General features: G+C 43.4%; 1 long non-coding RNA gene across 3 annotated transcripts in view; it reads left to right on the forward strand.

The window, feature by feature from the left end:
- The first annotated feature begins 293 nt into the window (after nucleotides 1–293).
- LOC310745641 overlaps nucleotides 294–23,058 on the forward strand; it is a 32,235-nt gene continuing 9,470 nt past the window's right edge. The window contains exons 1-3 of one of the 3 annotated variants that reach the window (XR_014540265.1): nucleotides 294–1,290; nucleotides 14,750–14,839; nucleotides 16,414–16,659. This is a non-coding gene — a long non-coding RNA (uncharacterized lncRNA). Of the gene's footprint in view, nucleotides 1,291–14,749; nucleotides 14,840–16,413; nucleotides 16,660–23,058 lie in introns of those variants that run through there. The other 2 variants (XR_014540266.1, XR_014540264.1) reach the window with 2 other exon arrangements.

The raw sequence follows: 23,058 nt of genomic DNA on the forward strand, positions 1-23,058 counted from the left end.
CTACACAAACACTCACTTATACATTACAGTGATAAGTTCTAGGTCACACAACATCACAATTCAGTTTGGCCTTTGTCTTGAAATTATGTACATTTTCCTCCAGATGATCCAAATCCCCATCTTCCTTGCTGTCTGTAAGTAAGGATAAGAATTTCAAGGAACTCTGACCAGCTGTGCCTTTCTGATGAGTGCCAACGACAGACTTTGGGCTTTAAAATTTCAGTAGCGCCCGCAAGATGCCAAAATTTGGCTTCCCCCTACCCCCTGCCTCTCAGCTTGGCACCCAGTGGGGGCACCCTTAAATCTACCTCTGTGAGTGTTAACTGCCTGGGATCTTAACTCACCCTCAGCTTCAACTGACAAGACTCAAAAAGGAGATTCAGGAGTAATTGTACTCCGGAAACAAAGAAAAGGTGTATAATAATCTTTGAATAATGGCATGAAGAGTTTTGAAGGATTAAATGACGATCCTATTCATAAATTAAATGTCCTATTAATCAATAAGCTTTATGGCATGCAACTTTTGGTCAATTCTTCAACTGTTAAAGAGCTTAGTAATCATTTTATCACTTACCTCCTCAGCTACCTCAGTTCTGTCACTCTGTTCTAGAATTTCATCCCTCGCTCTTTTCAAATTCCTACCCAAATTCCAGGCCCTTGGTTGGTTTACAGGGATGCTGGCTACTTAAATAGGCCACAAGCATATTTCAGAGGACACAGGGGCTCACAATCGATGCTTTTAGGTGCTGACAGGCTCCCGCAGCTGCTATGCCAGGCACCTGTTGCTAGGCAACAAGTTCTGTAATATCTTCATAAGTTCTGAAGAGTTTAAAAGACCTGCAGGAACAGGCCTGTTCTCCTGTGCTATCACAATGCCCATCAACATTAGGGCAGGTGTGCAATACTTGCCACGGCAGACTTAGCAAAATGAGGCCACAAGAGACTTAAGAGTAGAACAAACAGAATTTGGAACGTTTACTGCTGTTGAATCCAAATAGCTACCGCTGTCAGGTTTCAGTTCCATGCTTGGTGTTCATTCACACAATAAACAATCACGTGGAGGAAGAGAGTGAGGCATGTTCAGGGTTTGAAACCGTTCAGGGGTCTGTCAGGGACACCACAGCCGAGTTGTGCAGACCAGCTCTCCTACTCCATTCTGTGACTGAACAAAGGAACCCAACAAAGGAACAAAGGAAGATGAGACAGATCATTGGTCCATACAGCTCACAGTATTGTCTACACTGACTGGGAACAGCTCTCTCCAGGATTTCAAAATGGAGTCTTGCTCAGGTCAGCCTTCCTGGAGATGCTGGGGTTTGTGGGCTGCATCCCATGCTAGTCATACTCAGAGCAGAGCCGGTGATACTAATGGGCAAGGCAAACTTGTACAGTGGTACCTCGGGTTACAAACACCTCAGGTTACAAACACTTCGGGTTACAAACACTTTGGGTTACAGACTCCGCTAACCCAGAAATAGTACCTCAGGTTAAGAACTTTACCTCAGGATGAGAACAGAAATTGCACGGCGGCGGCGCAATGGCAGCAGGAGGCCCCATTAGCTAAAGTGGTACCTCAGGTTAAGAACGGACCTCCAGAACAAATTAAGTTCATAACCAGAGGTACCACTGTACCCAGAAAGTGTGCACCAAAAGATCACACCATTTTTTGATACAAAGATTTCCTCAGGGATGCTTCCGAAGGCCTGTTTCCAAAATTGTTCCCCACTCCATAGATTTGGAGGCATCTAGTATCACTAAAGTACTATTGCTGATATTTTCTTTTCTCTTTGAGCATAGTGTCTTAGGTAGGGAGGGGGTTGGACTAGATGACCCTTGAGGTCCCTTACAACTTTACAATTCTATAAATCTGTGATTCTAATATATTGATGGTAGATTTTTCCCGTTCGTTAGAAACAGAAGCGTTATGAGAAACTGCAATATTATTGATCTTTTCCATCCTGCACTACTATACTTCTTGACCTTCTGACTTCTTACAATTTATTTACAGCTTAATTTGAACCACAAATTGAAACAAAAATATTGCCTATGGCATTCAGGCAGAGTTTCCAGCTGGTTTTGTAGACCCAGATGGTTCAGATGAGAATCCATATGTCCGAGTGTTAATTCGGACTGGACAGACTATCTCTGAGGCTCTCAGGGCTCATCAGCCATTAAAAAAAAACATGCCACTAATGTTCAATTAGTTCAATCACACTATAGATTTGCCAAGTCAAAGTTTAAAAATATGGGGCACTCTAGATATCTGGCATTTATTCTAGTCAATACAGCAATATAGTGCTCTGAATTAAGGGACACCAATAATGTTGTACAGAGCTGACATATTTTGAAGAAAAGGGCAATAATAAGGTATCATTTAAAATAAGGGAAATCTTCCATTAATCGCTTAGAATACCGTTTTTCCCCCCTTACATGGCTTCATATGTTCATGGAGCTTTGCATTCTATCCTTTTCAGGCTATCACTCAAGTCCCACCATTATGGCTGTTGTGCATTTTCTTCACTATGATTCCTTAATTCGTGTGTGTGTGTGTGTGTGTGTGTGTGTGTAGGGGGGGGATGTTTCAAAATCCAGCTGCTGCCATTTCATTATTTGGTAAAGTTTTTATTGGCATATGTGGATTTCAAGCAATATTTTAGGAGAGAAAATGTCTTATGTTATGTAACTAAAATAGCTAAAAAGGGAAACAGATTTTATTATTAATACTGAATTTTTTGGAGCATGAAACAAATGAAAGCCATCATGCATGACTCACCACGAGCTACTGTACATACCTTTTATTCATTGCTGCCTAAACATTATGTGACTGATTGCAGATAGTAAAGGGTTTCAAAAGAGACAAAATCCTAAAAAGAATGTAATGTAGCATTTGACCTCTATTTAAACGGGTTGTGTATATTGTCCTGGATGTTCAAGATAAAGAATTCAGCCTAGAACAACATGAAACTGGTATATCCTATTCCAATAAAGAGTTACAAACCATCACACCTCAAATACTCATAAGCCTATAGATTAATGAGGCCTCTGCACAGTGAATCGTCTTCCTTCAGTCGTGAGTAAATTGTTCTGTTTCTCATAAAACTGTTTAGCAGATTCTGCTGGCCATTCCCAAGTCCATCATGCTTCCTTCCACCCATTTCATCTTTAATGATTTTTATGTAGACAGATTCAAATGCAACTAAGATACAAAGTAAATGACAAATAACCAAATAGTTCAGGCATTTCGCTGAGAACACTTATCAAAAGAGTACATCAGGTTCAAGAGCTTTGGCGTCTCCACTTATGAGTCATGCTTATATAAATGAGTATTATTTATTTATACCAGAATTTATATCCCATCTTTCTAAGCAAAATAGCAACTGAAAGTGACATACTTAGGTACTGGTGGGAGGAGGTACTGGTACTGGGAGGAGGTACAAGGAAATAAACAACTATCTGACTTTTAGAAGACATCTGAAGGCAGCCCTGTTTAGGGAAGTTTTTAATGTTTGATGTTTTATCGCTTTTTTATTATTATTCATATACTGTTGGGAGAGTGGCTAGGGAAACCCATCCAGATGGGCAGGATATAAATCTGTTGTTGTTGTTGTTGTTGTTGTTGTTGTTGTTGTTGTTAGATAATACCTTAAGGACTACTTGAAGCCTTTTGTCCAAGCTGGTTGTGATTATGTTGTGAAACGCCCTGCGATTTTCAGATGAAGTGTGGCATACAAATTTAATTAATTAATTAATAATTGTACTTCATGTTACAGAAGTGTGACAGGCTTCAACTAGAAATTGGGTAGTTGGTGCCGCCAATAATAGCTCCTTGCTGTAGAATATTCGTCCAGCAGAAATTTTGCGATCTTTAAAATGCAGGCTTTTTTCTCTTGTTCCCCACAGTAAAAGCAGGGGTTGAGGATGAAGAAGCGAATGACGCCCTGATAGCATCCAAGGGAACTGCAGTCTGACGACACTCTCAAATTTTTATTATATAGTAAGATATACCACCTTGAGATTTTATATGAGTTGGCAGTATATAAAAAATATAAATGGAGCACCTCCAGACAGATGTCCTTATTCCTGATCATCATATATCTAAGCTTTAAAGACAGAGAAGCTGAGGGGCGTAGAAGTAGAGAGGTTTGATTAGAAGCTGTTAAGACTAGATGAAAATAATGGATCATCTAAAAAAACAAATGCTGACCTCTGAGTGATTACTGAGTCTTGAGGTGCATTTTGCCCCTTGAAAGGTCCACAGACCAGTGGCGTAGCGTGGGTTGTCAGCACCCGGGGCAAGGCAAGTAATTTGCGCCCCCTAACCCGTGGATTTGCGCCCCCTAACCCGTGGATTTGCGCCCCCTAACCCTAACCCCCAGGTGTTGCGCCCAGTGCGGCCGGCCCCCCCTGCACCCCCCACGCTACGCCACTGCCACGGACATCATTCTTCCTCATGACTAAAAGCAGGGAGCTGCTAATTCAATCCCCTCCAGAGGAAGCCTTGCAGGTAACTAAAGACCAAAGTTGTGCAGGGCTTTATAATTAATGCCAACACCTTGGATCATGGCACAGTACTAATTAGCAACTGATCCAGCTGCACGTTTGGGATCTGCGAATGCATGGGATTCAGTTCTGTGTAACAATATTTGTTTTCCAGATGCTCTTTAACAATATCATGTGCAACTGATAATATCTGAAGGGCAATTTAATTTTGAAAAATGAAGAAGTAGCTACTCCACTCCACGGGGGGGGGGGGGGGCAAAGAGAAGGCCCGCCCCTTGGAGACTTAGGAATCTGAGGAATTCCTGAATGTTCTATGGGATTTTTCTAGCTTGCATGGCTGGCACTCCTATCAACGCTTTCAACTTGCTATGGAATTCTGAGATGATGATTATTATTTATTAAATTTGTATACCACCATCCATCTCTAGATCTCAGTCAAATTACAATATAAAAACTACAAAACAAGAAAATAAAAACAACAACAACAAACCAATAGTCCCCCCCCCAACACATTGAAAAGGGTATTGGATGCCAATTAGCCAAAGTCCTGGCTGATGCAAAAGGTAAAAAAAAAAAGTAAAGGACCCCTGGATGGTTAAATCCAGTCAAAGGCGACTATAGGATGCGGCACTTATCTCGCTTCAGGCCGAAGGAGCTGGCGCTTGTCCACAGACAGCTTTCAGGGTCATGTGGCCAGCATGACTAAACCACTTCTGGCACAATGGGACACTGTGACGAGTGCCAGAGTGCACAAAAATGCCATTTACCTTCCTGCCACAGTGGTACCTATTTATCTACTTGCACTGGTATGCTTTTGAACTGCTAAGTTGGCAGAAGCTGGGACAGAGCAACGGAAGTTCACCCCATCGTGCGGATTTGAACCACCGACCTTCCAATCAGCAAGCCCAAGAGGATCAGTGGTTTAGACCACAGCGCCACCTTTACCTTTACCTGCATAGAGCTATTGACAGAATTGCTCCTCAGTGCCTTCATCGTCGCTGTGGAGCACACAGTCATCTTGGTACTCTTGTGAACTGTGTATGATGAAACAGGAGAATCAGATGCTAGAGTGCAAGTATTGTAAATCTTTATCCAAACCTGACTAAACATGGGTGAAGTTGCATTGCTGCGGTGGTGGCAGCAAATAAAGTTTACTTCTCCACTACCATTAGAGCTGCAAATAGACATCTGGCCAAGCTTTTCCAAGTGGTGAATGGGCTTTTGTCACCTGGCCAAGAGTTCATTGCTTTAACATCCTCAAAAGCCTACTGCAACTATTTTGTGGAGCACTTTAGGGACAAAATTACTCTGATTTGTATAGAGTTGGATGCCACAATTAGACCAAGTTCAATGCAAGTGTCCAGAGCACTGTCCCATCCATATTGGACCATTTTCAATTATTGCAGCCTGTGAATGTGGACAACCAGCTTCAAGAAATGCAGCCAACCACCTGCCCACCTTGATGCTCGCCCATCCTGACTTCTTGGAGCTAGCCATAGGGGGTCAACAATATGAGTCCAGGAAGTAATTGATGCTTCACTGGAGGAGGGCAAAGTACCACCTGCCTTGAAGGAGGTGTGTCTACTCCTTAATAGGACTTTCCTGGACCCAGAAGGGTTAAACGACTATTTCCCAGTGAGGAATATCCCCTTGTGCATGATAGAGTAGTGACCAACTTCAGGCATGCTTGGAGAAAACTGAGTCTGGCTTCAGACCTGGCCATGGCACTGAAACCACCTTGGTCACCGTAACTGATGATATTTATGGGGTGAGAGGTGTGGGGAGTGCATCCCTGCTTGTTCTCCTTGATCATTTTATCTCCTTCATCTCTTAATGTCTTTTGATACTGCTGAACCTTCAGCAGCTTCTCAGGGATGTGGGGGTTGTGGGCACTGTACTTCAGTGGTTCCACTCCTACTTCCAGGCTATTTCCAGAAAGTAGTTATAGGAGGCACCATTCAATACAGTGGGGGCTTTCCTCTGGTGCCCTACAGGATTCCATCTTGTCCCTCATGAAATCTGTATGAAAACTGGGAGCTGTCATCAGGAGATTTGGAATGAGGTGTCATCCATATGCAGATGACACCCAGCATTGTTCCATCTAAACTGTAGGGGGAGGTTGTTGAGATGTTAGACCAGTGCTTGAAGGCAGTGGATGTAGGCCAATAAATTGAAGCTTAAAGACAGAGGCATTTTGTGTGGGTTTTCGAGTCTTGGAAGAAGCAGGAGCCTTGAAGAGCACCAGGACAACAGATTAAGCGGACTCATGGGTCATCTGATTACAATCTTTCATAGTAGGGTGGGATATAATTTAAACAGAAATAAAATACAATAATTATTTCTAAATTATATGCGATTTTACAGAAATTTGCATCCTATTTTTATCCCTTTTTTATTCCTTCCTCATTTTTGGCAATGTGTAAGTGGCCACTAAGGGACACGGGTGGCGCTGTGGGTTAAACCGCAGTGCCTAGGACTTGCCAATCAGAAGGTCGGTGGTTCAAATCCCTGCGACGGGGTGAGCTCTTGTTGCTCTGTCCCTGCTCCTGCCCACCTAGCAGTTCGAAAGCACATCAAAGTGTAAGTAGATAAATAGGTACCACTCCGGCGGGAAGGTAAACAGCGTTTCCGTGTGCTGCTCTGGTTAGTCATGCTGGCCACATGACCCGGAAGCTGTCTGCGGACAAACACCGGCTCCCTTGGCCTATAGAGCAAGATGAGCGCACAACCCCAGAGTCGGTCACGATTGGACCTAATGGTCAGGGGTCCCTTTACCTTTACCTTTAAGTGGCCACTAAGCAACCACTAGTAGCTAAGGCCACTAAGATTGACAAATCTGTCAATTTTGGTTTCCTCAGTTTCTCATGTCCCCCATCTTAAATTCCATTCCCCACATTTCTGCTGCAATTTGTGATATTTTTTTTAAATCCTCATGAAAATTCATCAGCATTTTAGTACAAATTTCTTCTACAAGACACAGTTTTAATGAATGCACACACTTTTTGCAACCAATTTCCCCTAATATAATACATTCTTATATGTTATTTTCACTAATATATTCCATTCTATGCACACTTCCCCCAAATGTATGTATTTTTGTAAACATTGTATGGTTGGAGAACTGCACTGTAAAATTCAGGTGACTGCAAATTCCCAAGGGTACCTTAGTTTGCACACTGTTTTGGAAAATGTAAACTTAGTCTGTTTGCTTTTAAATGGGAACTGAATCAAGGTTCTCTCCCATCCCTGGTGGCCACCCTACTTATTATTCAACAGTGGAGGAAGAATTGGTTTCATAATCAGGTCTACCAATATATTTTAAGCTTCTTTAATTCCTATTGTTGAGACCCTACCACTTTGTTATGCACAACTAGTAAGCTGACCTACCCATACAGATCTAATGGCATCTATCCATGGCATCCTCTGTTGACCCTGCATTGTACAGAGATAGGGGTTTTTTCCATTTGTCTTTGGATGCAGAACGTGTGTAAAGGATAAAGATAAAGGGACCCCTGACCGTTAGGTCCAGTCATGGCCGACTCTGGGGTTGCGGCACTCATCTCCCTTTATTGGCCGAGGGAGCAGGCGTACAGTTTCCGGGTCATGTGGCCAGCATGACTAAGCCGCTTCTGGTGAACCAGAGCAGTGCACAGAAACACCGTTTACCTTCCTGCCGGAGTGGTACCTATTTATCTACTTGCACTCTCTGTGCGAAAATGCAAAAATGGCTTTTCACCTGTACTATTCTGCATTCTAAATCAGTAACAGCCATTCACAAATCACAGCACCTTCTCCCACCTGTCTGTGCGTAAGAGTCTCTGTCTCGGGACACATTCATTTTGTAGCCAGCACAATTTTAGAGGCCCACTAACACACGATGAAGTCTGGATGAAGGAGCCAGACAGCAAAAACAGCAAAATGCTAAAACCCCACTGACTGGTTTGAGTCAATAAGACTGTTATTATCTCCCATTTGATCAAGGAAGAAATGCTTTATCTGCGAGTAAAAAGTGTTTCAATAAATTTTTTACCAGGCAAAGGCATGAATGAACAGGTCCCGGGGAATGTAACTGATTATTAAACTCTTGCTGGACCCATCCAGTCATGAGATTTATAACAGCACTTGATTTCTTTTCTGTTCCTGCGATTTTGCTATTATTGCTGCTGTTCGTGATGAACAAGAATTCCGCTGCTGGTGGATTTATTAATGTACAGAGAAGCACAAGAAGACATAATACACGCTTATAGACATTATGCATCTGGAGAGCTGGGCAGAACTATATCAAAAATGAAGTATGTCGTCTCGATGGAACCAATAACCAAGAATAAACTCCTTCTGATTTAACTAGACTTACCAGAACATTACCTCAATAGATTGTCTTAAAAATAATGACACTCCCTTGTACTGTTGTACACACATTAGATGTTCTGTCCACACACCCAGCCACCAAGCATGGTAGTGCTGTCAATGTGGAAGGATGTGGGGCAGGAGTCTGGGGCTGAATTCAGCAGAATGAATAGGGGAGTGCCCCAAAGTTGGTTTCCAACTGTTGAAAGTAAGCGACGTAATAGACATAAGCATCTAAAGAGGGGGGATGGGGTGAAAGACCATCAGAGCCTACAGTGAGCTCACATAACCACCACTGAAGGTGAAAAGATGTCGGAAGAGCAATTATCGTAACCTGCTACAAACTGGTGCCCTCCCATTGCCTGTGACCATTAGCCCTGCTGGCTGGAGCTGATGGGAGTTGTAGCCCCAAAACTCTGGAGGAGACTAGTGTATCGTGCTGGGATTTGGTGACAGGGATTTGAGTTCACGTCCCTGCTCAGTTGTCACCCTTAAGTGTGTTGCTGGGATATAAAGGAGTGGCCCTAAGGTGCCCTGACCTTGGTGGATAAAAAGTGGGATAAACAAAAGCTGGATAGGCTACTGTAGTGTGTTGCGTATGTGGTTCTGCACGTGGATGTAGGGACGCGGGTGGCGCTGTGGTATAAACCACTGAGCCTCTTGAGCTTGCCATTGGAAGGTGGGCGATTCGAATCCCCGCAACGGGGTGAGCTCCCGTTGCTCTGTCCCAGTTCCTGCCAACATAGGAGTTTGAAAGCACACCAGTGCAAGTAGATAAATAGGTACCGCTGCAGCAGGAAGGTAAACGGCATTTTCATGCGCTCTGGCTTCTGTCACAGTGTTCCGTTGTGCCAGAAGCGGTTTAGTCATGTTGGCCACATGGCCTGGAAAGCTGTCTGTGGACAAACGCCAGCTCCCTCGGCCTGAAGCGACATGGGTGCAACAACCCCATAGTCGCCTTTGACTGGACTTAACCGTCCAGGGGTCCTTTACCTTTTTTACCTTTACCTTTACTGCACATGGTGACTGGCGGATATAGGTGAGTTACTAGGAAGCTCTCTAAATTGCTGGTTATAACAGATGAAGCCCATAATTGCCTTCCGTCTGCTTGATAAACTAAGAGTGCTGTCTGGATCAAAAGGCAGAGTATAACTAGAGAGGGAATGATTTTTTTAAAAAAATAAACTAACTACAACTTTCACATTCCACAATGACAGCCTGATGCTGTTCATGTTTACTCACAAGTATGGTGGAGGGAAGGGGTCTAGTTCTGCCCTGGGTTCAGTGTGTACATAGGACTGCCATCTTAGGTAAGGCATGACGTACCAAATGTAGGATGCTGTAAATGCTTTATTTTTGAATCGGGTTTTATTCTGCGTTTGTTTTATTTATTACATTTAAATCCTGCCTTTTGCCCAAGAAGCACTAGGTTCCTCCTATTCATCCTTTTTAACCACACAGCTGTGTGAGGTAGTTTAGGCTGAGAGTCGGTGGCTGGCCCAGGGTTGCCCAGTGAGTTTGATGACTAACTGGGAACGTAGGGTTGTCATCAACTAATTCTACAATATTTCAAATAGGGGTCCTACCTGGAGATCTCAGAAATCTGAACTCGGGACCTTCTACATGCAAAGCAGTTGCTGTACTGCTGAACTGCAGCCCTTCTAAACCCAACTCTCCTTACTTTTGGTCCAACACTCTAACCACTATAAGATGCTGCCTTTTAAAGTCCAGGTAAATATGGTAGACTACTCAGGTACTTCACATCAGTTGCGGTTTAATTGGGTTTTAATTGCATGTTATACATTTTCTGTCTGTTTAATCTGTTCCCAACTGCTCTAATCTTTTGATGAATGAGGGAAATCAGACAGATATATACACAGTACGTAAGGGCACTGCCTTGCTTCCTTAAACTCAAATAATTGGATTAAAAAGATCCATGTTCTTACACCAGAGTGCAAGTTACATCAGAATGCTACTTAAGAGTGCTCATTTCCCAGTTTCCAGGCATACCTAATACCCCTATGGGACGCGATTGATTTTTACACCAGAGAACAGTTGCTTGCTTATTAGAACTGAAGGAGAGTTCAGTTCACAAGGGGCTATGGCAGGCTCCAAGGAGAAGCACTGATGAATGCTCTCTGAGCTGTGCACTGGGTCTGACACATCTGTTTCCCCAACCTTGCAACACCTCTGGCTCTGTCATCCTTGTACATGGGCTGGTACAAAGAACTGAACATGCAGAGAAACTGCATTATCTGGAAGGGAGAAGAAGAGAACAGGACCTAGAGCTGAATCACATAGATCTCAACTGAAAGGACTGGTTTAATTGTTTATGTCAGAGAAAGTCTAAAATTATTATTATTTTACCATTGATTAAATTTGTATGCTGCCCTACACCTGCAGGTCTCAGGGCAGTTACAACATAAAATCACAATATCAAAATATATAAAATCACAATATATAAACACAAAATACATAATAAAAATAAACGCAAAAACAAACTCATAGTACCCCCCCTCCCCAAGAAATTTAAAAAGGGCCTTAGATGTCAATCAGTCGAAGGCCTGGATTCAGGTAGGTAGCCGTGTTGATCTGACGCAGTCGGAATAAAAAATAAAAAAATGTCCAGTAGCACCTTAAAGGTAAAGGGACCCCTGACCATTAGGTCCAGTCGTGACCGACTCTGGGGTTGCGGCGCTCATCTCGCTTTACTGGCTGAGGGAGCCGGCATACAGCTTCCGGGTCATGTGGCCAGCATGACTAAGCTGCTTCTTGCAAACTAGAGCAGCGCACGGAAACGCCGTTTACCTTCCCACCGGAGCGGTACCTATTTATCTACTTGCACTCTGACATGCTTTCGAACTGCTAGGTTGACAGGAGCAGGGACCAAGCTCACCCCATCGCGGGGATTTGAACCGCCAACCTTCTGATCAGCAAGTCCTAGGCTCTGTGGTTTAACCCACAGCACCACCTGAGACCAACTAAGTTCGTTCTGGGTATAAGCTTTCATGTGCATGCACACTTCTTCAGATACCAAAGGCCTGTCAAAGTCAAAGGCCTGGTTAAAGAGGAACGTTTTTGCCTGGCGCCTAAAGGCATATAATGAACCTCTCTGGGGTGAGCCTCTCTGGGGAAAGCATTCCACAAGCAGGGAGCCACTGCAGAAAAGGCCCATTCTCGTGTTGCCATCCTCCAGACCTCTCATGGAGGAGGCACATGAAGAAGGGCCTCAGAAGATGATCTCATGGTCTGAGTAGGTTCATATGGAAAGAGTTATTGTGGTCCTGAGACATTCAAGGCTTGATAGGTCAAAGCCAACACTTTGAACAGGACAAGTTTTACATTGTCCTCATTGCAGAGAAGTATGAGGAAAACGTTTAAAAGATTTTGTCATTAGTCCACACAGCAGAGTTGCAGTATCATTTAAGAATTGACCTTAACTCATATTTCACTTTTTAAACATACCGTATGTAAGCAGGAAAGATTGTTCCAGCAGCTGCTGGTTTTATGTTTCTCTTGGATCTGGTGGTCTAGAACTGCTTTGCTCTTTGAGAACCTCGGACACAATTTGAAGAAATTATGTCAGGCAGTATCTAACAGCTGTCTCCCAGCTGATGGACCTTTGGGACTCGTCCCCCGCCCCATACCGCCCCATACCACTTTCTGTGCTGTTCCAAAGAGGCCCCACCCACCCCCGCAACTCTCTGTAGCAGATTTGTGGAAGTACAGGGCCGATGAGGAATCACTGGAGATTGGTTCTACCCCTCTATGGGTAAAAAGAAGGTGCTGAAGGATCAAAGAGTTATCTGCCAGCAGAGAGACACCAATTAAATATACAACTCTAAAGTCCCATTGAAATTTATGTGAAAAATTGGTTTCAGTGGAACTAAGCACAGCTAACTTAGTCTGAATTGTGAATAGCTACACAGATAGACAAATAATCCAGACTAATTAATCTGTCCTTAATTAGGTGTGGGTGTGGGTGTGTTAAACCCTATCTTGAGTTCAGTTTTTACTGTTTGTTACTAATGCAGACTTGTACTAGCCTGTGAAATTAAAATGAAAGAAAAGGAATCCTTTAAAACAGCTAAAGACAACCCCTTTTTGGTAATTTTTTTATTTTGGATATGGACAGGAGATTAGTTCATCCAAAAATTACTCCCAAAATATACTTTTTTATTTAGGATAAAATAAGTTTAGAAATGTGTGCTTGGTGAGGGGAAAATACATTCAAAAATTATTTTTGATGGACTTCTAAAAATTCAAATTAATGCAGAAATGGGATAGAATGGACTTATGAATAGACACACAAAAGAGAGATGGACCATGAATACAACGATCCTTGCATTTCTAACAGTTTCCATTTTATGACTGGATTTGTAAAATGGAATTCTTTAGGCAATTTTTAAAATGTGAAATAAATATACAAATACTATTTCCTATGTATGTTTTTAATAAGGCCCTCAAAACACTATAGTTCAGTTCTTAGACTTTTGCCTTTCCTCCGTCTTCTAAGGTCAGCAGCTGTGGCAAAGACTTAAATACAGTTTCTAAAGACATACACAGCAAAGATTTTTACTGTGTCAAACTTCAGGAAGTGAGTAAAGGAGGTGTAAATGAAAAGAAAGAGCTAAAGAATGAGATTGCTAAAGCTGATACCATGAAGTGTGACATAAAATCAGAGAAGGCAGAGCAGGTGAGGACTTTGAAATGCAGCCTTCACAATAGTGTCACCTACAGTTGAGAATACCACAGGAAAAGAAAGCAGAACACCGCAATGCGAGGGTGTGCTAAATATACACTTAACAGGCACACTGCAACCACTACAAGAGGGCCAGACTGAAGAAGCTGTTTAGGCAAAATCGCTTTTTAAACAGCAGTACCAGATAAATACGCAAACCTTGCAGAGTAAGTATGTCATTACTTCCTTTTAGTAAACAACCAGCTGGGATTGCCAACTTCTCACTTTCAGTCTCAAACAACAACAGTACATTTTGTGACTATTGGGCCTTGTGTGTTGCTTGATTTTTGAATGCTAGCAATTGATTACAAGTAGGGAACCAGGAAGTGAATATTTTGCTTTCTGAAAACGTGTTCCTCTGTGTCGTATCACACTTCATAATAAGAATACCCATAATGACTTGTCCCTAGAAGTTGTAAAAGTACAGTGGTACTCGGGTTAAGAACTTAATTCGTTCTGGAGGGCCGTTCTTAACCTGAAACTGTTCTTAACCTGAGGTACCACTTTAGCTAATGGGGCCTCCCGCTGCCGCCGCGCTGCCACCGCACGATTTCTGTTCTCATCCTGAAGCAAAGTTCTTAACCCGAGGTACTATTTCTGGGTTAGCGGAGTCTGTAACCTGAAGCATATGTAACCGGAAGCGTATGTAACCTGAGGTACCACTGTAAGATCAATGTTCTTCCTTTATTCCGGTGCTTCCGGGTTTCGGCAGTCTATAACCCAAAAAAAACGCAACCTGAAGCGTCTATAACCCGAGGTATGACTGTACTGCTGTGGCGAGAAGGTAAACGGCATTTCCGTGCACTCTGGTTTCCATCACGATGTCCCATTGTGCCAGAAGTGGTTTAGTCATGCTGGCCACATGTCCTGGAAAGCTGTCTGTGGACAAACGCCAGCTCCCTCGGCCTGAAAAGCAAGATGAGCGCTGCACCCCAGAGTCGCCTTTGACTGCACTTAACCGTCCAGGGGTCCTTTACCTTTTTTACCTTTTAACGTTAGAAATTCTGGTAGGCCTTTCCTGTCGCCTCAGGACTACTCAAACGCTATGACAGCATGACATACTTACTCCCATTCACAGCTGGCTTCTTTCTGCAAAAAAATGGATGAGGGATTAGTTGTGGTTAATTACAGGAGTAGTGCTCTTCTTGTCTTTCTCCCTAGAGACAGTAAGGACCTTACCTGTTGCAGATGCAAGTAAGCAGGTAATGCTGCGTTGGTTAAAAGAAAAGGTTATCTTCGCGGAGAAAAAAGGTACTGATATAAGTAAAAAAAAAAAAACCTACTCCTTTTCCCTTATGGGGTACCCAAGAGCCCACATAGAGTCCTTTTGTAGGTTTTCTCTCGGTAGGAGAAAATAACAGAGACCAACCAGAGAATATTGAGAAACAAAGCAGCTAGTAAGCCTGATCTTTATTAAATGTTGCAACAGGGTGCTCCCCCACATGCAGGAGACAGGAGGGGGACCCAGAGCCATGCGTGCAAGCCCTTAAATAGACATTTTAAATTGCCCGCCCTGGAGTCCAAGACCATCCCCAGAAACATCATACATACATCACAGAAGGGGTGGTCTACAACAGAAATCTGAGTGCGTTGTTTATCTCGTGTCTGGCAAGTTACCTGATTGCATTATCTGGTTTTTGGCCACTCTTTTGTTATTATAACTTAATTCCTGAATCTAGGTCACAGGTCACAGGCTCACACCCTGTTCATATCTTGAATGTGCCCTTAAGACAGGATTTGTGAGGAAAGAGACAATGGGGAGGTTTCCCACTTTGACCTTGCAGAGAAATATTTGAGGTCAATTTGTTCAGGATCTAATCTGTGGGGTTTCAGACATGTGGTTTATATATACAGTTATGAACATTTATTATATATATATATATATGTTGTTGTTGTTTAGTCGTTTAGTCGTGTCCGACTCTTCGTCACCCCATGGACCAGCGCACGCCAGGCACTCCTGTCTTCCACTGCCTCCCGCAGTTTGGTCATATATATATGACCTTAAAATTCTTATAACAGTACAAATGATGAGTTTGTGCAAGTTTGAATTTTCTTCATGCTAAAGAAGAAAATAAATGGGGAAGCATGTGAAAGTGAACGTTTGCCTGAAATCAGTGATAGGAACATAGGCTTACACTGAGTCAAACCATTGACTGGCAGCAATTATCCAGGATTTTAGGGCCCTACCTGAAGAAGAAGAGAAGAAGAAGAGTTTGGATTTGATATCCCGCTTTATCACTACCCGAAGGAGTCTCAAAGCGGCTAACATTCTCCTTTCCCTTCCTCCCCCACAACAAACACTCTGTGAGGTGAGTGGGGCTGAGAGACTTCAGAGAAGTGTGACTAGCCCAAGGTCACCCAGCAGCTGCATGTGGAGGAGCGGAGACACGAACCCCGTTCCCCAGATTACGAGTCCACTGCTCTTAACCACTACACCACACTGGCTCTACCTGAAGATGCTGGGGATTGAATATGGGAACTTTTGCATGCAAAGCAGATGCCCTATGGCCCTTCCCCTATGATAATCTTCTCCTATCCTGACCAGACCAAGGTTCTGTGGCTAGATTGTTTACATGTTCAAAGAGATGGGGTTCAAGCCGTTCTGGATGAGGTTGCATTTCCCCTGAAAAATCAGGGGTTGTAGTTGAGGGGAGGGCACAACAATTCTATTCCACACAATGCAGCAGGGCCGGGCCCTACCGTGAGACATAGTAAGGCAGCTGCCAGGTGGCAAATATTGAGGGGTAGCAGGTAAGTGAGAGCTCTCTCTGTGTGTGTGCCATGCAGCCTCTCCTACACCCACTAAACTAGGCCATTGCCCTCAGGGTGCAATGGAGGCTTTTGCATGTGGAACTAGACTGGGAGGAGGCAACTTCTTGCCCTTTGCTTCAGGCGGCAGAACCCCTTGGGCTGGGTCTGAAGACTGAAGTTGCAACTTCAGCTCCAGCTATAGAAGAGAAGTTACTTTGCTGTCCCTGACATATGAAGGACATCAAGAACAATTAATACTCATGCTTGAAGATGATTACTGTATTTAGAGATCAAAATAATAATAAAATTTGAATGCCAAAGATAGCTTTTTATTACGGAGAGTTCTTTAATCTCTTACCAAACTGCACGTAAGGTGTTAATAGTGCTAAAATGAAATAGTGCCTAAAACAAAAACTAGTCATTTTTCTCACAGTTCAAAGATATTTGATTAAGATGTATCATCTTTTCCAAATATTTACTTTGCTGCAATTGAAGAAGCTGAAGATTATGTGAGATGGGACTGAACTCTAATCTTCCACACTTGTCTTTGAATCTCTTCCTTCTCCTCTGGTTCGCTTTTGGAAGGATGAAGGGAATTAAAAAAAAAGAATCACCCCTCAGTAAGGTCTAGGATATGCTTCAGACAGAAAGAACTGAATTCTACCTTTAAAATTCAATTACATCATGATTAAAAAAAGAGGGGGAAATCTCGCATTCATGGGCTCATTATAGGCACAAAAAGGGGATGTTCACAGAGGCCATAGAGAATTTAAAAGATTTATTTATGATGTATTACTGTAATTTTTAATTTAGACATGCAAATTTTTTAATTTGCACTGACTGCTTTGCCTTAATGGTTTTGATTAATACTTGGAGGTAGTGTTTGTGAAAGAGATTTATACTGTGATTCATCTGCAAAATAATCAAATCATTACCAGCTAATGACAAAGCTGTGAAAAATGATATAGATATTGTGTAACTCCCAGCTATGGTGGTTCATGCGAACACACCCCGATCCTTCCAGCAAACATGGACTTGTGTTAATAACTGCTGGGAAGTTCGCTCTAGGTCCACTCTAATTTGGCAACAAAAAAATTGATCTTAATAAAGCTGTCTGATAAAAGGAGTTGTGATTAACATCCCTGAACCCTCCATGCGACTAAGCATGCCAACACACTTCCCTCCTTCTCTCCCCTCAAGGAATAAGATTCCAGAGCATCACTTGCTTCTGTTGCTATCTCACCTCAGCCTTTGTGAAACAGAAGGTCTTATAATAAAGGAATCTACATTAAGGATTAGATAGTGTCCATTTTCGTTTTAGAAAAAAAGATCTTTGGCCTATAGCAATCCAGGCCTCAACTCCGCCCCCTCCTTCCTGCTTTCCCCTGTTATTTTATATTTCCTGTCATCTTTTATTAATGTCTTCTAAGGTTGCATTCAAGGGACACGGGTGGCGCTGTGGTCTAAACCACAGAGCCTAGGGCTTGCTGATCAGAAGGTTGGCGGTTCAAATCCCCGCGACGGGGTGAGCTCGGTCCCTGCTCCTGCCAACATAGAAGTTCGAAAGCACATCAAAGTGCAAGTAGATAAATAGGTACCGCTCCGGCGGGAAGATAAACAGCGCTTCCATGCGCTGCTCTGGTTCGCCAGAAGCGGCTTAGTCATGCTGGCCACATGACCCGGAAGCTGTATGCCGGCTCTCTCACCTCTTTTTCTATAAAAATAGCACTGACAGAAACATATAAAAGACAGAAGTATATATGGGCACAAAGGTTGGGGGAGTGGCACACTCATGGATGTGAATGAAACTTGGCACGATATGGTGGTATATCAGTCAAAAGTCACAGTTTCAGGACAAAAGAAGCATTGTGTCCTGTGGCACCATGACATTGCCTGCATCACTGCAGTATCCATTAACACATGTCCATGCCCCCCTTGTATATAGAACTAGGTATAGCAGGGTTCCCCCAAATATATATATATATATCAGAAACTAACTTATGGGTCAAGATTTTTGTCCACCATGTCCAGTATTATTTAGTCTGACTCAGCAGATTTTCAGTGCTTACCTGTTGCTACCTGATGAGATGTCAGGGAATCGAACAGGGACTTTTCTATATGCAAGGCCTGAGTACTCCAACTGAACCCAGGATGTGGATTTAACCACTGAATCAAATTCCATCTCAAAAACAGCTTCATGTGAATTTGGAAGTGAATTTAGAATTTGAAGGATCTGGACACTGAGTCCTAATTGGGTGCTGTGGCCATAAAGACAGGTCAAGGATGTCAGGTACTGGTCACCAGCCCTGGGAGCCATATATAGAGCCCGTGTGGTGTAGTGATTAAGAACGGTAGACTCATAATCTGGTGAACCAGGTTCACGTCCCCTCTCCTCCACATGCAGCTTGGGGTAGTCACACTTCTCTCAGCCTCACTCACCTCACAGAGTGTTTGTTGTGGGGGAAGAAGGGAAAGGAGATTGTTAGCCGCTTTGAGACTCCTTAGGGTAGTGACAGGGCCGTCTTAACCATTGGCGCTAGGGGTGCACGGCCCGCGGGCACCGGGCTCTCAGGGGCGCCAGGCCGAGAGTCCGGGGCCAAGCGTTGGAGTCTGGGGAAGAGCCGCCGACATCCAAGTGGAGCAGTGCTCGTCGGAGCGCCATGGCCTTTTCTGCTGCAGGTAGCTCTTCCCCGGACTCCATCACTTTCCCCCAAAAGCACGCTGAGCTGCCCGCAACAGAAGAGCCCACGGTGCTCCGATGGGCTCTGCTCCGCTCGGCTGTCGGCTCTTGCCCCAGCTGCATGGCGGCTAACTGTTTCAGCACCGCGCCCAGAGCAGCGTGTAACGTTGTGGGCGCTGCATGACACATCCTGTTGCATGCACCGAGCTGCAGGTTCCTTTGCTGGCTTTTCTGCTGTCAGCGCACCCGCCCAGCACCACCCAATGTGGGGTGCCAGCACAGAACGATGGAGAATGCAAGCAGCAGTGGAGGAAACATCTCTGGATGGGATGCGCCGCACGCTGACAGTGCTGACGGCAGCAACAAAACCCAATGAATAGGAGTGTGTGGATCCCGCTTGCATTCCCAGTCATTCTGTGCTGGCACCCCACGTTGGGCAGCGCTGGGAGCGTGCGCCAACAGTGGAAAAGCCAGCAAAGGAATCCGCAGCTTGGCGCACGCAATAGGATGTGTCACGCAATGCCCACGTTACACGGCGCTCCGGGGGCTGCGTGCGCAGCCAAAATAGTTAGCCGCCATGCAGTGGGGGGGAGAGGCAGCGGGCGGACAGCGCAGTGACTGTGCCGCCCAACATTTTGTCCCCCCCAAAATGGAACCCGCACCCACCTTCATACGCCCCTTAGGGTAGTGATGGCACCCCCCATTGGTTGGCGCTGTGAGTCCCTGCATCCCGCAACTGTTCTATTTTTTTTTTTTTTTATTAAATATTTATTGGTATTTTCAAAAAACACACAACAAACAAAAACAAAAAAAAAACAAAATATTCGAAACTAAACAAAAAAAATAGAAAAAACACATACAATTTCTGATACTTATTTTCCTCAACCTTGTTTCTCAGACCTCCTCACACCTCCCCTTCTTGTATTCCAATTTAAATTGTCAATTCAGCAAGTCCTTAACTTATTTCTTCACCTTAACTTAAACATTTATTCTAACATACTGTTATTTTACTTTACTTCTTTTTTCCATTTCCTCCATTTATTTTTAACAGCCTTATTCTCACTTAGTTTAAAAAAAAAAAGAAAAAAAAAACCAATTTCACCTTATTAAAATTACACATCAATACTTATACCTCATTAATTTATTCTTGAACCTTTTTCCTAAGGTCGACCAAAATTTCCCTTCCACGGTTTACCCAATTTCCTTACCACTAACAAAATATAAAACAAACAAAGCAATGCAAATTATCCTTATGTACCCTTTGGATTCCCAACCTCCACCCACCCTTCTCCCGGTTCCAGTCCCCAACCAATATCCCTCAGTCTTTATATTATTTATTTAGCCTGGAGATCTCAGGTCCGAGGCCCTTATGTCTCTCTCAGTTCCTTTCTGCCGGTCTCTTTGATAGACCTTGATGTTAAGCCCCAGGTCTCGGAGGGGCTCCGGCCCAACAGAATCGGTGTTGCTTCTAGCCAGTCCTCCATACTTAAAAGCAAAAGCAAAGCCTATGGGGTATTCCAACTCTTGTTTCGAATTTCTTTCAAATCCAAATGTCCCCACAGCTCCAGCTTCCACCTTCAACAAATTTATAATCCTCAGGTCTTCAGATCTCCTCAAAAGAGGATCTCTCCATTTTCCAAATTCCCAATCAAACCAGGCTTTCCGCATCCAGTTTTTATTGTCCTTTTTTATCATCATGTCAGGCCTCATATTGTAGCTCTCCTTTGGCTCCTGCAAACCTCCATCTCCTCCTTCGTTTTCTTCAAAAAGAACATATTGCTCCATCGTGTCTACGCTTTCGGTTTCATTTATTTGTTCAGTTGAATAGGCTTCCTGTTTCAAATCCTTATCAGACTCCAAGCTGTTGTTTACTGTCCAGTGTAATAGCGCTACCTCTGTAGACAAAGCATCGTACTCATCTTGTAAGTTTCCCAAGAGAACCAGTGCTCTGTCCAATTCTGCTTGGAATTTAGACACTCCAGCCATTTTTGTAATGTAGTATCCTTGTTACCCCTCTAGGGGGATTTAATTCCTTGATCTTCCTTTCAGCTCAAAAACCAAAAGTCCAGTTATTTTGTATCAACCTTATTTTCAACAAGTTATCCCGAATAAACCAGCAAAAACAGCAGAAACAATGTTCTCTTTTTCCAGCTGACAACTAGCTGACTAGCAGCTCACTTGACAGCTGTCAAAATCTTCCATGCAACAGGCTTTCTCATCGGACGTTCCCGGGTCTAGGGGGGGGTGTAGTTTCAGCTCCCAAAATTCTTTTTATCCTCCAGAATATCCTCTTATAATGTCCAAACCGTGAGGTCAGGATCTTTAGTTAAAAAAAAGCAAGAAACAGGTTCTCTCGACCTTAGCTGCCCAGTCCTTTGCTTTAAGTTGTTTACAAAGAGGGGGGGGTGGACTTCCTTTTTAGCCCCTTCCCGCTCGTTCCAAATCCAAGATAAGAAATTTTTTAAAGTTCCAATCTCCGTATTACTCACGGGTTGATGTTTTAGGATCCAATCACTCTTAGAAGAAGTTGGCGCTCTCTGTCAATGGCTTGCGGCTTCACTCCGTAGACGAGGGAGTACTCTCAGCACCACGCCTTACCCTGCCTCCGTTCCGAAGCCTTTAAAAAGGCTCCGTCGCGGATTGGGGGGGCGCAAATGGTGCCCGCCGAGTCTCTGTGTTCACAGGCATCCGCGCCTGTGATTTTAAGGGTCCCCGCTTCGCCGCAGCGGCCAGACCCAGACGCTACGGAGCCGATTCCCTCCGGAGCTCGGAGGGAATCCGCCATTAAACAGTGGCACCAACCCGGAAGTCCATCCCGCAACTGTTCTAAAGGTAAACAACTATTTCCTTTAAAAAGGTCAACAACTTTGGGGTCCCCCCTAAAAAAAGGTTGACTACTCTGGGCAACCTAGGGGAGCTGGGCGGATCTTAAGACGGCTCTGGGTAGTGATAAAGCAGGTTATCAAATCCAAATTCCTCTTCTTCTTCTTCTTCTTCTTCTTCTTCTTCTTCTTCTTCTTCTTCTTCTTCATTTCACATGTGATTCTTCTTGGCGAACTGGAATGAGTATCTTCACTCTCAGGGTGCAAAAACAAAAGTAAATTTCCACAAAAATGGGCAGTGTGTCAGTAATCCAAACATTAGAGAAAGCTCCTCTTGAAAATCCCATGGTATATCACACAGCTAGTTAAATATGTGTCACAGCAATGTGCCTGGTATTTATTGGGAAAGCTGTTTAGGGCTGAAAAGAATACATCACAGCAGATGAGCAAGGATTTCGGAAGTATGTTCTGCCATTGGAAATGGTTTTATCTTACCACATCTAATTTTAAGAATAACAATTGTTGAGAGGTATATCATTTGCTGCTTTCATAGTCCTTAAAAAAAGTCTCTTGTGACAATTACCTGAGAAAGGTTACCTCCTAAGTTGCATCAGCTAAATATTCATCACTGCCCAGTGTCCTAATAGTTTGGCAAAGGTCAACATAGCTCATGGTTTGTAAGCAAAGGTTTCCTTCATCTGACAAAAGATGCATTGTCTGATGGAAAGAGTCTTTTCAGCCATGGAAGAAATGCTTGGTTGGAAGAAGATAAATTTTGGATCCAACCCCATCTGGCCATTCAGATATTTTATCCATCTATACCAGGCCAAGTTGCTAGAGCTCTGGAGCTTTGGTTGAAAGAATGAAATAGTTATGGCATGTTCCATCCCACCTACACCCCATAGTTGCTTTAATTATGTTTGCTTTAATCACCTTTTGCACAGCTTCATGTATGGGAGATAATCATTATATGATCACATTTCCATTGAGAAGTTATGAATGATTAAGTGGTATATAAATCCTCATAAATAAATAAATGCTTTACACGTGCAAGCTTAACTCTTTTGAAGAGTGCTTAACTTTGGATGGATTTTGCCAGTTGCACAATTCCAGACCGTTTGTGGCTACAACCCTGTATGCAATTAAGCTGTTTAAACGCCATCGGCTTCAGCGGTTTACTAGATTGCAGGCTATGCTTCCTTCCTTTTTATGCTGAT

The sequence above is a fragment of the Podarcis filfolensis genome (assembly GCF_964270895.1).
Source record: "Podarcis filfolensis genome assembly, chromosome: 12".
NCBI lineage: Eukaryota > Metazoa > Chordata > Lepidosauria > Squamata > Lacertidae > Podarcis > Podarcis filfolensis.